The 17025-nt window shown below is 43.5% G+C and overlaps 1 protein-coding gene across 3 annotated transcripts in view; it reads left to right on the top strand.

The window, feature by feature from the left end:
• Positions 1-6354: 6354 nt before the first annotated feature.
• The window catches only part of Brd4 (bromodomain containing 4), a 74884-nt gene continuing 64213 nt past the window's right edge, over positions 6355-17025 (top strand). Inside the window, exon 1 of one of the 3 annotated variants that reach the window (XM_085690740.2) lies at positions 6355-6493. The gene's annotated coding sequence lies outside the window, so the exon portion shown is untranslated. Of the gene's footprint in view, positions 6494-6837; positions 6960-17025 lie in introns of those variants that run through there. The other 2 variants (XM_048439953.3, XM_085690741.2) reach the window with 2 other exon arrangements.

The raw sequence follows: 17025 nt of genomic DNA, 5'->3' as shown, positions 1-17025 counted from the left end.
GGGAGGTAGTGGTGCACATCTTAAATCCCAGCACTCACGAGGCAGAGGCAGGTGGATCTCTGTGAGTTTGAGGCCAGTCTGATCAACTAGAGCTAGTTCCAGGACAGGTTCCAGGCTCCAAAGCTACAGAGAAATCCTATCTCGAAAAAAAAAAAAGACAGAAAGAGAAAGAGAGAAAAAGAAAGAGAGAAGGAAGGAAGGAAAGAAAGAAAGAAAAAGAAAATAGATTCACACCAGGCAGTGGTGCAGTGGTGGCAAATACCTTTAATCCGAGCCCTGACTATCATGGAACTAGTACTGTAGATCAGGTTGGTTTTTTGTTTTATTTTGTTTTGCTTTTGTCTTTCGAGATAAGGTTTCTTTGTATCTTTGACTGTTCTGGAATTCACTCTGTAGACCAAGTTGATCTTGAACTCATGCCTGCCTCTGCCTCCCAAGTGCTTGGATTAAAGGTGTGCACCACCAGCACCACCTGTCCCCAGCAAATGCTCTTAACCACTAAGCCTTTGATCCAGACTCCAGCCTTTTCCAATTTCCTTCTTTTTTTGTTTTTTTCTTTTTTCTTTTTCTCTTTCTTTCTTTTAAAAAAATACCATGTTTTCTTTTTTTAATATTTATTTATTATGTATACAATATTCTGTCTGCATGTATGCCTGCAGGCCAGAAGAGGGCACCAGATCTCATTACAGATGGTTGTGAGCCACCTTGTGGTTGCTGGGAATTGAACTCAGGATCTTTGGAAGAGCAGACAATACTCTTAACCACTGAGCCATCTCTCCAGCCCCCTTCCCCTTTCTTTTTCTTTCTTTCTTCCTTTCTTCCTTTCTTCCTTTCTTCCATTCTTTCTTTCTTTCTTTCTTTCTTTCTTTCTTTCTTTCTTTCTTTCTTTCTTTTTTTTGAGATAGAGTTTCTCTATGTAGCTATGACTCCTGGAACTCGCTTTATAGACCAGGCTGGCCTTGAACTCACAGAGATCTGTCTGCTTCTGCCTCCCGAGTGCTGGGATTTAAGATGTGCACCACCATTGCCCTGCATAATGAGCAGCTTCTTTTGGGTCACCCACGTTCTGTAAGTTAGCCCAACAAACTCATTGCTTTGCTAAGATGGACTCTAGGATCATTACTTTGTTCTGTCACTGGCATTCTATCTGTGGTTAGGGGTGTATCTATATCTTCCCAGGAAATGTCCATGGCACAAACTGTGAATCAAAACAATTTGTTTTTTTCCCAAAGGGTGTTTTTTTTTTTTTTTTTTTGTCACAGCAAAGATAAAAGAAAGTAATTCATGTCACCCCAGGTGCTCTATCAGTCTTTAAGGAATTAGGAGATCTGGGTTGTAAAATGTGTGTGAAAATTATAGTGTGAAAACATTGGGATCAGGTTCTAATCGCAAACTGACAGAATCAGTAGAAGACAAAAACAAATACTAGAGTTTTTCCAAAAGCGACAAAGTTATATGTATGCACTGTTGATTTAAAAACCCTACTAGGTTTTAAATGATTTTAAAATCATTACTAGGGCTGAAAAGATGGCTCATTGGTTAACAGCACTGACTGCTCTTCCAGAGTTCAATTCCCAACAACCACATGGTGGTTCACAGCCATCTGTAATGAGATCTGGTGACCTCTTCTGGCCTGCAGTGGCACATTGCAAAAAGAACACAGTATATATAATAAATAACAAATCTTTTTTTTAAATCATTACTAAATGTTACATGTATATTCCCTTTCTTTATTGATAATGGGGCTCAAACATGTGGCTTGGGATGTGCTAAACAAGTTCTCTATTGCTGAGCTATACCTATAGCCTGATAATTTAAAAAAAATTGTTTATCAGTAGGTTATTTTGGGAGGAAGGTAAGACAGGGTCTCTCTACACAGCCCTAGCTGTCCTAGAAATCACTCTATAGACCAGGTTTGCCTCAAACTCAAAGAATCCCCTGTAATGGTCGGCTCTGTCCCTTTAAGAGACAAGCCACGCCCACTCTCTCCCCACTCCACTGAGGCAGGCTGATCTTCAGCTTCCAGCAGTTCTTTCTTTTCCATCTCCCTCTCAAAGAGGCAGCTTCTGTCTCTCCCTTCTCCCCGTCTCCTCTTCTGTCCCTCCCACTCTCTCTCACCATTACACCCCCTGTCTCTGCCTCCCGAGTACTGGAATTAAGGGTGAACACCACCATGCTCAGTTAAACTGAAAGCCACTTATGGTGGCTTAAACCTACAATCCTAACACTTGGGCAATAGAAGCAGGAAGATCAGGAGTTTCAGGCCAGCCTCAGTTATACGGGGTGTTGGAGGTCAATCTGGGTTGCAAGAAACCCTAACTCAGCAAAACAATAACAATAAAATATTCCTGCAGTCCAAAAGCAAGAAAACACTTGAAAGTGTGTAAAGAAAATGATTGGTAGAATGTTTATCTAGTGTGCACAGAGCATTGGGTTCCACCCCCAGCATCTCATGCCGATAATATGAGCACAAAGCCTTGTCTGGAGCCCAGTGCTGGTGACACACACCTTTAGTCTAAGCACTTGGGAGGCAGGCCGACCTCGTGAGTTTGAGGCCAGCCTAGTCTACATAGTGAGTTCCAAGACAGCTAGGGTTATGTGAAAAGACCATGTCTCAAAGGAAAACTGAAGGTACTATATTAGAGGGCACTAGAGAGATGGCTCAGCATTTAAGAGCACTTGCTACTCTTCCAGAAGACCTGGTTCAGTTCCCAACAACTACATATGGTGTTTAGGTTCCTGTACCCATCTCACAACTACCTGTCATCTCCAGTTCCAGGGGATCCTATGCCCTCCTTTAGCTTCATATACAGACAACACACAACACACAAATACAAATAATAAAAAACTAAGCCTAGACTGGTGGTGGTGGCGCATGCTTTTAATCCCAACACTCGGGAGGCAGAGGCAGGCGGATCTCTGTGAGTTCGAGGCCAGCCTGATCTACAAGAGCTAGTTCCAGGACAGGTTCCAAAGCTACAGAGAAACATTGTCTAGAAAAACAAAAAACAAACAAACAAACAAACACCCCAAAACCAAACCAAAACAAAACTAAGCCTAGCTGGGTGGTGGTGGAACTGGTGCACTTTAATCACAGCATGTGGGAGACAGAGGCAGAGGGATCTCTGAGTTCAAGGTCAGTTTTGTCTATAGCGCAAGTTCCAGTACAGTCAGGGCTACACAGAGAAAGACTGTCTTGAAAAACAAAAAAACAAACAAATTAGGCCTGGGGGGATGACTTAGTGGGTAAAGTGCTTGATTTAAGGTGGAGAGCAATTGAAGATAAATTAACCTATAGCCGTCACCTTTGCTCACAAGCTAGCATTTCTGTGTGTGCTATAAAACGCATGAGAAAGAATGTGTGTGAAATATAATGTAAGCAATATACAGGGTTTCTCTGTGTAATAGTCCTGGCCTTCCTGGAGCTCACTTTGTATACTAGGCTGGCCTCAAACTCACAGAGATTCACCTGCCTCTGCATCCTGCTGGGATGCTGCATCCCAAGTGTGCACCATCACAGCCTGGAAAATTTCTATTTTCTAGTAGCTACATTAAACAAAACAGGTAAAATTAAGTACAATGTTTTAAATTATTTACATTTATTTAGTCTACACACAAGTACAGAGATTATTGGACAGCTTGCAGTTCTTTGCTACTTTCACCAAGTGCCTAGATTTGAAATCAGGTGTTCTATACTATTTCCCCAGGACTAGATACATTGTATCCTTCAGGGAAGCACTTCAAGATATGGTGGTCTTTAATGTCTTTAATCCCAGCACTCTGAAGCAAAGGAAGGCAGATCTCTAAATTGGAGGGCAACGTGGTCTACATAGTGAGTTCCAGGACAGCTTGGGCTATGTAGACAAAACAAAATTCAGGGTGTTTTAAAGGGTGGTTCTTATTGAAAGTTAACAACTCAAAAGCCTCAGGAAGTCCCTGAAACTGACCAGATGCACTAGACCCCTCCCTTCCCAAGCTCATATTAAGCAGTGAGGACTGCTAAGAGATACTTTCAGACCAGACTAGCAGACCAGGCTAGATGATTTTTTTAAAAAAAGATTTATCTATTGTATGCCTACAGGCCAGAAGAGGGCACCAGATCTCACTACAGATGGTTGTGAGAAACCATGTGGGTGCTGGGAATTGAACCTAGGACCTCCAGAAGAACAGTCAGTGCTTTTAACCACTGAGCCATCACTCCATTTGTGAAGCCCTCAATGTGATCCCCACCACTTCCCATGACCAGTCATGTTTGCACACAGTTGTAAAACCCTGTGGGGGCAGGGAGGGAGAAACATTAGTATTCTTATTAAAGGCAAATATGGGCTTATGTTCTATGAGAAACATAGACAGAAACTTGTAGACAGGGTTTCTCTTGTAACAGTCCTGGAACTCACTCTGTAGACAAGGCTGGCCTGGAACTCAGAGAGATCCCCTTCCTCTGCCTCCCAAGTGCTGGGATTAAAGGTGTGTGCCACAATGGCCTGCAGCCAGGCTAATATTGGGTATTTTTATGATTGGTACAAGTTAGATTTAGGCTGCTAGCAGCTTCTGTAAAATTGTTCAAACCTGGACAGACACATAACCACATCATCTCTCTCCTGCCCGTAGCATTTTTTTATATATATATATAAAGGCAAGCAAGTGGGCTAGGGATGTGATTCTGTGTTGACAAGCCAGGGTTGTTATACAGAGAAACCCTGTCTTGAAAAACCTTAAAGAACTGTATTTCAGGCTGGGATGTTGTGAAAGCCCCGAGAGTTCAAATACCTAGTTTTAAAGCATGTTGGAAGTTGACTTAGTCTTTGAGTGTTAAAGTTAGTTTGGTATACAAGGAGAGTGCCCTAGGTTTGGAGATCAGTACTAATCAATCTGGAGATCTACAGAGGCCAGCTAAGAAAGAAAGACTGGTTGTGGTGGTGAACACATGTGATCTCATCACTTGGAAGGCTGAGGCAGGAAGGGTAAAATTTTTTTTTGCCTCCTGGTTGCTGGGACTAAAGGTGTGCAGAAGCACACAGGAAGGGTAGGAATTCTTAAGACACTTCTCTGAGAAAAGATTCTCTGATGGTTTATTCCCTTATATAATTTTGTTTATGAATATTTGCTTGCATATATTTCAGTGTACCACATGTATGCCTGATGCCCATAGAGACCAAAAGAGGGCATCAGATCCTCTGGAATTAGTTATGAGATAGTTGTGAGTTGCCAAGTGGGTACCAGGAACAGAATTCAGGTCATCGGAAGAGCAAGCAACAAGCTCTCTTAACCCATGACATCTCTCCAGTTTCTATTTCAGAATGCATTGATACGATGATATAATGAAGAAAATTCAATAACTGGGGGTACTGGATGTACTGAAACATGTTTGTATTTTCAGAAATTGTCAGGTCACAACCTTCTACACCCTAGCACGCCTAACCATAATTAAGAGAGGCCTCTCTTCACCGTCTGCCTATTTTTGAGTTTGTCATCTGACCAATTTGGTAAATATTTTGGAGTTCTGTCTTAGCCTTAAAATCTTTTCTCAGGCCGAGTGGTGGTGCACGCCTTTAATCCCAGCACTCGGGAGGCAGAGGCAGGTGTATCTCTGTGAGTTGAAGGCCAGCCTGGTCTACAAGAGCTAGTTCCAGGACAGGCTCCAAAGACACAGAGAAACCCTGTCTCGAAAAACAAACAAACAAACAAAAAACAAAACAACAACAACAAAAAAACTTTTCTGAGGCCGGGCGGTGGTGGTGCACGCCTTTAATCCCAGCACTTGTGAGGCAGAAGCAGGCAGATCTCTGTGAGTTCGAGACCAACATGGTCAACAAGAGCTAGCTCCAGGACAGGCTCCAAAGCTACAGAAACCCTGTCTCTAAAAACAACAACAACAAAAAAATCTTTTCTCGTCGATCTTCCCTGTGATGATCCCCACCCACTCATCTGCAAGGTTTCTTCTCTGGGTCTTCGTGATGGCTTCCTTCGAAAACTCTTCTCTCTTAGTTTTCTGATTGCTCTGAAGGCTCCTTGTCTGTGCGGTCTTCTTTTCTTGAGCTTAGCTTAGCTTTTCAGTTTGCGGGGTGAACTGCCTCCACCCTCAGTCCGTGGAGTCCCTTGATTGCCTTCGAAGGTTCCCCCAGCCCGGGGAGCCCGCCTCCCGTCTGCATCTCTCAATTTGCTACCTAAGGCTGCTGCGATGCTCTCTGCAACTGGGAGGGCCGGCGGGACGCGCACGCCGGGCGCGGCGGCGACGCGGGGCCGCGCGCGCAGCGTGCGCGGTGACGTCACTGCGCTGGCGGCGGCGGCAGGGCTGTTTGTTCTGCTCTTCCCGCAGCCGAGGGAACCGAAGCAGTGGCGGCGGCTGCGGCTGCGGCGGCGGCTGCCGGCGGTGTCCGCAGGCGAGCGGGGCCTGTGAGTGCGGCGGCGCAGAGGGCGCGGCGGACGGGCCCCGGCTCGGCGCAGGTGGCCCGGACAGCGGGAGGCGGCGGCGTGCGGCCTAGCGTCTCAGGTGAGGACCGGTGTCCTTCGCGGTCGCGAGGCGGGCCCGCAGGGCCCCACGGCGCGGCCCGCGTAACCTGCATTGCGTAATGGAGCCGGTGCGCCACCACCTACGCCATCGGCGCGGCGCGGGGGCGGGGAGGCCGGAGCTTCGTGGGCCCGGAGCCTGTTTGAGGTTTGCCGGGGCCTCCCGCGCCGTTGGGGCGGCGGCGGCGGGGCGACCTCGCGGGCTTTTGCAGTGGAGCGGTTGTGGCCGCCACTGTCTCCCGGGGCACGGGCGGCATCGGGGACCGGGGGCGCGGGCGCGCTGGGCGGCGGGACGGGCGGCCGGGGGTGGGTGGGGGGCGGGCCAAGCGCCCGGCACTTCCTGCCGCCGCCATTTTGTCAAGTGAGGAGGAGGAGGAGGAAGCGGCTGCCGCGGAATTCGCGGTGCCCGCCCGGCCCGGGTAAGTCCGGGCTCGGGATGCTGGCCGCGGGTACTCCTGGTCCCCTTTCTGCATTCCCCATCGGGACTGGCCGGGGCTGCGCGCTGGCTCCCGGCGCGCTGTCCTTCCGCTACCTGGGTCCTCCTGCCGGCGCTGGGGTAGTTAGAGTTCCCGCTTCCATAATCTCACCTTTCTGGCTGTCCCTGGAGCTCTACCTAGAAAGAGGTAGAAGATCCTGTCCAGAGGGAGAGGGCTGCCACCTCCTGCCTGCCCCAGACGGGACCCAAGGGACAGTTGGGGTGACGAAAGACTAGTGGTTCCCTCGACCCACCCACTCCCAGTCTGGAAGCCCCCTCTTTGGGCGCTTTGTTTTGCCATGTTCTGTGTGCTCTGGCGTCTCTTGCAATGATCTTTTTTATTTGCGAGTGTGTGTGTCGGTTTAGGGTGGGGATGTGGGGTAGTTGTGATTCAGCAAAATAAAATGACCCCCCTCCACACACAAACACAGAAATAACACAACTTGAACGAGATACCCCCCAAGACCGGGCCTTGGTTGGGGATGGGAAATCCCAGATTAGTGTATTGGACAGTGTGAATACTTGTGCTCAGGCCGGTGGATGAGTCATGTGCTTCTGCTAAGTGGCTGACCTCTCTTTTATTCAAGACAGGAATTTTTTTTAAAAAAGTGTTTTAGCCTGCTTATTTACTTGTTTATGCTTTGTTCAACCTAGTTAGATTATCTTCTCTCGCACTCTGTGTGTGTTGGATGTCAGTGATCTCTTGCAGCAGGCCTGTAGAGAATTGGAGTATCTTTGCTTACTATGGACGACCCTGGTTACAAAAATCTGATACGCCGTGTACTAAGCCAATGTGCTCTTTAGTGCTATAATGAATGGTTGGAAAATTTTTGTGAATGGAGATGTCAACTTTTAATAAACTTTAGTGCTTGTAATTGGTAGACCTTGGAAGTTGTAAAGAAAGTCAGGTATAAAAAAATTTGAAGGTTTTGCGAATGTTTTCAATTCCAAGAAGATTTTGGATGGCACTGTATTTTATGGCCTTTACAATAATTGTTTATTTGGTTTTTCGAGACAGGCTTTCTCTGTGTAACTGCCCTGTACACAGAGAAACTTGCTCTGTATACTAGGTTGGCCTCGAACTCAAAGTGAAGCCTTTGCTTCCTGAGTGCTGGGATTGAGGGCGTGAGTCGCTCTGACACTGTTGTTTTGGCCTTTCCAATAATTAAAAGAACATTCTTTGCATTTAAATTTGGATGGAGATAATTTTTATATGGAGGGCGTTTATAGATAGCCAACTCCTTCCTACCCAGAAGATAAAAGCCAGGAAGGTTGGAGAAGATAAAACTGTCAAATACTTTTGAGTTGATCAAATCAAGAAGAAAAGTGCCTAATCTACTACAAAATATCATGCTGCCCTGTTGACCACCATATTTTTGGGGAGTTAGGACTCAGGCTAGAGTCAGTCTCTTAAAATGGTGTGTTAGTTGGTTTTAACTGGAAATAACCCACCCCTTTTTATCTTGTTAGTATTCTCCTAATGCAAATTTGCCAAAGATAAAGGGATTTTGCCTACTGATAAAAGCTGGGATGCAAAAGTGACTGTGGTAGTTTGGGTGTTCTGAAAGTGTGTATCTAGTTTGGAGGGCTGCAGAGGTGAAAATAGCTAAGAATTTCTGGAGAACCTTAGACCACTTAGTAACAGTTCCACTAAATTATTGGATTGTTTAAAGGAATTTAGACTTTGTTTTTAAGAGATAGTCCTTTTGAGCCAGTTTCTGTGATCTTTGCCCTAAATCACACTTTCACTATTTGGAAATAGGGAATGATGTTGTATATTCAGGCTGTTAAATGACTTGAGAGTTAGAAAATTTTGAAGATTGGAAGTTATGTTAATTTTTGTGCGCTACATGCATTCTTCCCTTGGAGGCCAGAAGAGGGCCTCAGATCTCCCAGATTGAGAGGTGCAGATGTTTGTGAGCAGCCATGAGGGTGCTGGGACCAGAACTTGGGTCCTCAGCAAGAACAGCAAGTACAGATGATCCATCTTGCCCGTCTCTGGATGTTATTATATTTAGAGACAAGGTTTCACTCTAGCCTAGGCTGTTGTCAAACTCTACAGTCCTCCTGTCTCAGCTTCCCAAGGGCTGTGAGCCACAACATCTTGCTTGGAATTGTTTTTAAAGAAAAGTCATTTTGGGCATTTTGCTTCTGACAACCCACTGTCATCTGTGTGGTATTTTGATTCTAGAGTATGCAGAGCTAGCTCAGCTGCTCTTGTGTAGGACCCACAGTGGCCAGTTTACTGTAACTTCAGCTCTTGGGGAATTAACACTGTCTTATGACTTCCTGGAGCCCTGCATGCACTGCACATCCCTCACCAAAAAGGTTTTTTTTTTTTTCAAAAAGTTTGAAAAATGTGATATTGATGACATTGGTTGAAAAGAAGATGGGCAGAGTGTTACAGTAATCTCAGCACTAAGCAGAGAGGCTGGAGAATCTAAGATAACCTGGGCCACGCGCTCTTTCTGTTAACAAGAAGGAATTTTGTCATTGAAAATTGCTAATGGAGCCAGGTGTGGTGGCACACGCCTTTAATCCTAGCATTTCAGAGGTCAGCCTATGGTTGAAAAGAAGATGGGCAGAGTGTTACAGTAATCTCAGCACTAAGCAGAGAGGCTGGAGAATCTAAGATAACCTGGGCCACGCGCTCTTTCTGTTAACAAGAAGGAATTTTGTCATTGAAAATTGCTAATGGAGCCAGGTGTGGTGGCACACGCCTTTAATCCTAGCATTTCAGAGGTCAGCCTACCACACGGAGAAAGTTGCTGGACAACCAGGGCTACTTGGAGAGACCCTGAATTGAAAAACCAATAAAAAACCCTGCTGTATATTAAGTAGTGCTGTTAAGTCTGTGTGATTTTTATTCTAGTAAGAAAATACTGGACATTTGCAAAGTGAGAATTCTGAGACAACTCTTGCTGCTATTTCATTTAATACATGTGGCATGCACATGTAACATTTTCCTTTAAGTTACTTTTTTTCTTTCATCAGAATTAAATTCCACCAGAGAGGGATTTATTTGACTTTGCTTTTCTTATTCTTCATTGTCTCTTTAGTGCTTAAAAGAGCATCTTAATAATTGAATAGGAATTTGCCATACATAATGCTAAATGCAAGCTCATTTAAAAAAAATACTACGACTTTTAAGGAGTGTGAGTTTTAACTAAAGTAACATTGAAGGCCCTAGTAATGGTGGTAAATTTACTGAGTTTGAGCAGTGTGGTACACAGTTACTTAATGTGCACTACTGTATGTTCTGAGTTTCCTACTTAGCAGCTTTCAATGTGCCTGGGTAGGATTGATCTGTTCAACCAGTCATGGAGAAAGTTTTTTAAAAGGGAGTTAAATTGTGTAAGAAATGTAGCATTTCTTAATTTTCATGTCAGTAAAACGTTAGTTACTTTTTGTTTGTTTGTTTGGTTTTTCCAGGCAGAGTTTCTCTAGCTTTTGGAGCCTGTTTTGTAGACCAGTCTGGCCTGGGATCCGCCTGCCTCTGCCTCCCGAGTGCTGGGATTAAAGGCGTGCACCATTACCGCCCGGCTAGTTACTTTTTTTAAAAAAATGTTGATGGTTTTATCATTGATTCTTGTATAAATATCAATCTTTGTAATTCATCCCTTAGCTCTTACTATGTACAAGAGAAAAAAAGATATTTTCTACAGTGACTTTTTTTGGTATCTCAAGTGTTGAGTATCTGAGGTTAACACTGTTGTATAATTTTTATCAAACTTCTTGTTTCTTTGCTGTTTGTTTTACATTTTTAAGAACATCTTTGAGGTATATAATTCACACAACAAAATTTGCCTAATTTTAGCATGGTCACAGACTTGTGCGTCCATTGCAATAATCAATTATAGGAGATTTCCATGTCCTCACAAAGGACCTATTTTTTTGGTAGCAAGTTACTTTCATTCCTCCCGTCATCCTTGGAAACTATAATCTACTCTGAACATTTGCTTCTTCCAGATACTTCTTTAAGCTTTAGTGCCTGACTTTCATTAAGTATGCTTTTAGATGTTTCATTTAACATGAATCAACATTTTATTTTCTTTCATGAGAAAATGATACTCTATTTAGGTGTCACATTTTATTTACTCAATTTTAATGGGTAAAATGGACTTTAGTATAAACTACTTTTTGTCTGTCTGGTTGGTTGGTTTTTCGAGATAGGGTTTCTTTGTAATTTTGGAGTATGTCCTGGAACTCCCTCTGTAGATCAGGCTGGTCTCGAACTCACAGACACCCATCTGTCTCTGCCACCCAAGTGCTTGAATTAAAGGCATTTGTCACCACCGCCCAGCTATAAAAACACTTCTTTTATAAAAGGTCAGGCAGGAGTGGTCAGGCTGGAGGATAGAGACTTGGTAACCCCCCTGGGATACATTGTAAAGCCTTGTTTGTTTGTTTTGGATTTTCGAGACAGATTTCTCAGTAGCTTTGGAGCCTCTCCTGGAATTAGCTCTTGTAGACCAGGCTGGCCTCAACTCACAGATTTGCCTCCTGAGTGCTGGGATTAAAGGTGTGTGCCACCAGTGCCCAGCTGTAAAACCCTGTTTATAAGAAAAAAAAGTTGTGTATAAGTATTTATGTGGACATGCATTAATTTTTATGGGCCATATGTATAGGAGTAATTTGATAGGTCAGATAATTATAATTAACATTTTGAAGACGTACAGAGATTGTTGGTTTTGTTTTTGTTTTCCAGCAGAGGGATTAGTTTGAGTCTGGGTCTCAGTCAAGGAAGACCTTGAATTTAGGGTCCTCCTGCCTCCACTTGAGTGCTGGAATCAACAGCTGTGCTTCACCATCCTCCATTTATGTAGTGCCGGGGAAATCACACACTGAATTTTGCAAGTTAGGCAAGCACCTTACTAGTTGACCTGTTTTCCCCCAGCCCTGCAGAGACGAACTACATTGCCTTTGTAGTGCTTATACCATAGGGTCAAAAGAAAAGCCTAGCAAAATGCATTTAGATGAATGGAGATATGGAAGCCCGAGAATGTAGGTGCTTACAGAAAAGTTTGATACAAGTATGTAGGAGAAGTGTGGAACGGATAGCTAGAGTTCTCGCCGTCCTGAAATTCACTGTTTAGACCAGGCTGACCGCAAATCACAGACATCTACCTGTTTCCTATTTTTTTTGCTTCTGTGTGCTGGGATTAAAGGCGAGCACCAACATGCCCAGACCTAAAATTTTGAATTTTGTATTTCTTTTGGGCTTATGCATGTCTGCCTTGAGTATGTGTAGTGGTCTTTCTTCTACTGTGTAGGTCTTGGGGATTGAACTCAGGTCCTCAGACTTTGCTGTGAACACCTTTGCCTGTTGAGGCATCTCACAGGCCTTATACCTGTGTTTTTTTGAGAAGGGTTTCTCTTTCTTTGTGTAGCCTGGCTGTTCTGGAACTCTAGACCAGGCAGCCCCTTGAACTCCGAGATTCACCTGCCTTTGGCTCCCAATGCTGGGATTAAAGGCATGTGCCACCATGACATGCTTCTCTCTTTTTTAAAGCTTATTTTATGTGTTTGAATGTCTTACCTGCATATATGTGTGTTAGCTGCAGGCCTGGTGCTCTTGGTCAGAAGTGTAATAGGATTCTATGGAACTGGAGTTAGGATGACTGTATGGATCTGGGTACCAAACCTAGGTCCTGTAAGATCGATCAGAAATTCTTTTAATCACTGAGCCATCTAGCCCCTTATTTTTATTTTTTAAAGATACCTTTTTCTTCCACTCTAAACAGCTGGCCATCTTAATACAACTATCCACATATCCCAGGATAAATTTCAGAATGATTCTGAATAAGTTGATGAAAGTGTCCAGTGTGACATTTAGAACAGAGCAGATACATATCTCTTCCTAACTCCCACACAGGCAAGGGAAGATGGGACCCGGGGCCTCACAAAAGCTAGGCAAGTGCTTATTATTGGGCTATGTGTGCCGCAGTCTTAACTTACACTATTCTTGTCCCTTGGTGTCTCACTGTGTAGACCTGGCTGGCTTCTTAACAGAGATCTAAGCAATGCATCACAACACCACATCATTTTTATTTTATCTGGACAATTGTAGGTAGTATGTGGTCATTTAAAGAGTTTGGAAGGTTTAAAATGTTTTTTGAAGTTGAAAGCTATCTTTTAATCCTATCATTCTTTTGGTTTTTTTCCCCCTATACTTTCGTAACAAAATTGGGTTAGACCCTCAAGATCATTGCATAAGCTAGGCAGACACTCTACTACTGAGCTATCTTCCTAACTCTGTGGGGTGTTTACTTATTATTGTGACAGTGTGTGTATTAGTGCAAGAGTGGAAGTCAGAGGACAACTTTTTAGACTCGGTTCTCCATTCTCTTTATGTAGGTCCTAACTGTCTCTTGTCAAACTTGAACATCAAAAGTTCTTTGAACTGCTGAGCAGCAGTCTCACTTGCCCTGGTTGGGGTTTTGTTTTTTGAGATAAGTGTCCTCTGTAACCCTGGCTGGTCTTGAAATAAGTCAGCCTGCATTTGCCTTCCAATTATTGGGATTACAGATGTTCATTAGCAAAGCCTAGCTAATTTTTGTTTTACCAAATTACTACACGGGTAAGCATTCCTAAAAGTACTTAAACTATCATTTAATTCAACCATATTTCTATTTTTGGATGTTATTTTCAGATTTTCATCTCTAGGAACAAGACCACTATCTCAAGGTGTGTATTTTTGAAATTTTTCAGTTACATGTGTTTCCATTTCTTTTGTAAGAGATTAGCAATATCTTGTTTATATAAATGAGGTTCTTAACATAAGTGACAATTGTGAAATATAAAGTATCTTCTTTTAGAAAAAAATGTTCCTGAGCACTTGCTCTTTGACATTTCTCTCTTTTGCTCAGAGTAGGACCCCCCCAACTCCAGTTTCCTGGTCCTGCCTTCAGAGCCCCTATTATCTGATTGTTATTTGTGTGTGTGTGTGTGTGTGTGTGTGTGTGTTGAGACAGGGTTTCTCTAGCTTTGGAGCCTGTTCAGGAACTCCCTTTTTAGGCTAGACTGGCCTTGAACTCAGATTTGCCTCCTGAGTGCTGGGATTAAAGGTCTGTGCTACCACCTCCAGACCTCATCTGGTTGTTTTAAGGAAGGTGGCTCCAGAGATCCAAGCAGCCTCTGGACTTTCAGTCGCAACTCAGTTTTACTGTTCTGCTCATAATACTGTACTTGGCATCTTGAATCTGGTCCTGCTGCCAGACTTTCAGTCTCTCATTTGTCCCTGCCTGCCCTTCATGAAGCCCATCTGTCCTTGACTATTTTGCATTACAATGAATGTCTTGCAAGGCACTCATTTTAATCTTGTCACCAGTTTAGTGCTCTCTTAAGGTATTTACAACCACCAGGCGGGTGGTGGCACGCGCCATTAATCCCAGCACTTGGGAGGCAGAGGTAGGTGGATCTCTGTGAGTTCGAGGTCAACCTGGTCTACAAGAGCTAGTTCCAGGACAGGCTCTAAATAAACAGAAACCCTGTCTCAAAACGAAAAGAGAGAGAGAGAGAAAAGGTATTTATTTACAATTGTATTATGTAAGATAAAGAGAAATGTCGGAAGAAGGTACCAGGCACCAAGTATATCCACAGGTCGGAATAACTTAACTCTGACTCTGATAAAGCAGGGCTTGGTTTTCTGGGCAAGTCATCTGATCATTCCACTATCCACCAGGTGCCTTCCAAGGGTGCCATGTCTCCTTCTAAGCCAATTTCAGTGGAGACTAATGTAGATGATTAATACAAAGGTAGGAATTGTCCATCTTACCTGATGAGATACTAAGAGCGGGATAGTGGGATTAGTTGAAATATACTAGTTAGAAAGGTATCTGTTTTGTGATGTTTGCTGCAATTCGGAAAAATGATATAGCAGGAGCAGGCCTGATGATGATGTAACTTTATGAAAGAGCCAGAAGATGCTGGTGGAGTGGAGACAGACACATCTCTGTATACCTTCACTGTTTCCCTTGGCTCCGTTTTGAATTGTATTGATGTCCAGGTTTGTAGATGGTCTCCAGCAAGGGATTGGTAGGATGAAGCTGACAGTTGAATGGCTGAGCAGCTATAGTTCCTGAAAGTTAGGCTGCGGTCCTTCTATTGGATTTTAGGTCTTGACCACGAGAACCAATTTCTGAGGGAATACCTTTTTGTTAGTTTGTGTGAAATTCAAAGGTGTATTTTACTTTGTTTTGAGACAGGGTTTTTCCTGGCTGTTCTGGAATTCTATAGACCAGACTTGTCTCAAAGCCACAGACATCTGCCTGCCTCTGCCTCCCAAGTGCTGAGACTAAAAAGTGCTGGGATCAAAGGCATGAGCCACAACCACCCACCTGTTTTACAAATAGGTCAGATAATTTAAACATTAACTCCAAATTAAGAGAAATTGCTGGATATAGTGATGGACATCTTTCATCTCATCACTGAGATGGCAGGGACAGGCAGACAGATCTCTGAGTTTAAGGCCATCTTGCTATGAAGGCTAACCAAGGCTACATTGTGATACCCTATCTTCAAAACACAATCAGACCAAGAAGGAGAAATTGAGTAAATTTCACATCTCAATGCTGGGATTAATGGTGTACTACCGTGCTTGGCTGACCCTTTTTTCCCTCTAGAGAAAATCCTGTTAGATCTTCCATTGTGGGGTGGCTCTAGAACTTTGCAGCAAGCGATGGTCTTGGGTAGCATTGTATACCGGAAAGATAGCTGTGGAAGTCACTGTCAGGGTACAGACTCATCTGAAGTTTGTAAAATGGAATCTGTATTCTAAGCTTTGAGAACAGGGTGGCGGGTGGCACTGTTTGTGTGACTTGAGGGCATCTTGGGTAGGGAAAGTGGAAGCCAGTAGCATTTGCTTTGTTGAAAGGACTGAGAATATTTGTCTAGGTCTTTTCTCTCTCTCTCTCTCTCTCTCTCTCTCTCTCTCTCTCACTTATTATGTGTACAGTGTTCTGTCTGCATGTATGCTGCAGGTCAGAAGGGCACCAGATCTCATTACAGATGGTTGTGAGCCACCATGTGGTTGCTGGGAATTGAACTCATGACCTCTGGAAGAATAGCTAGTGCTCTTAACCTCTGAGCCATCTCTCCCATCTCTCCAGCGCCCCCTCCCCCATCTTTTCTACTTTGAAGTGGCAACTCTTATTTTTGGTTTCTATTCAAGGCCGAAATTCCTTATTTGTTTCTAGCTGCTGTTACATCAAGAGACTTGGGTGGACACATTGTGGAGACAGTGCCAGGGGAGAGGTATTGTTGGACTTTGTATTATGCAATTTCCAGAAATACTAATTAGTAATTCCTGTGTCCTTGAGTGTAGTTAATATCCCCAGTTGTCAGTTAATAAGGCACATGTGACTACAGGTGGTTTGGCCTTTGAGGCTATGTAAAATAAACAGGAAGAGGACTAGTTAGTTAAAGGGGGACTTAAATTTGAAGACTTTACACCTGAAATAGCTGGCATTCACTTTGAGGATGCATGTATTTTATGGGAGCTGATCATTATTGTAGGGTTGAAATGAGAAACACGTATAGAACCTGTCTGTGTGGGTTGGCAATGATCATACTGGACAGCTACCCTTGGACTACTGTAATTTACCAGGACTCAGTTACTTGTATTTAAAATGACATAAAAGGTTTAGGTTCTAGAGTCTGGAGTTTGAGGAAAATATTGTTGCTGTTCTGTTCGTTCGTTCATTTGAGATATGATCTCTGCACCCTAGGTTGGCATCTAATTCAGCAATCCTTCCTTAATAGCCTTCTGAGTGTAGGGATTACAGGTGTTGAGTCACCTCACCAATAGTAATTCTTTATCTTTTTTTCCAAATAATGTGTCATAAAACTATTGCGTTAAAGATGTGACAGGATATTACACTTTTCAAGGCTAGTTCGTAAACCCTTTGCTTGATTTTATGGATTGAAATGTTTTTTGTTTGTTTTTTGAGACAGGGTTACACACAGTTGTGAGCTGCAATGTGGATGTTGGAAATTGAACCTGGTTCCTGTGGGAGAACAACCAGTGCTCTTTTGTTGTT

This window comes from Myodes glareolus, chromosome 6 (assembly GCF_982192425.1).
Source record: "Myodes glareolus chromosome 6, mMyoGla1.1, whole genome shotgun sequence".
Lineage (NCBI taxonomy): Eukaryota > Metazoa > Chordata > Mammalia > Rodentia > Cricetidae > Myodes > Myodes glareolus.
The sequence above is the reverse complement of the archived record's forward strand: the minus strand, read 5'-3'. Positions and strand labels throughout refer to the sequence as shown.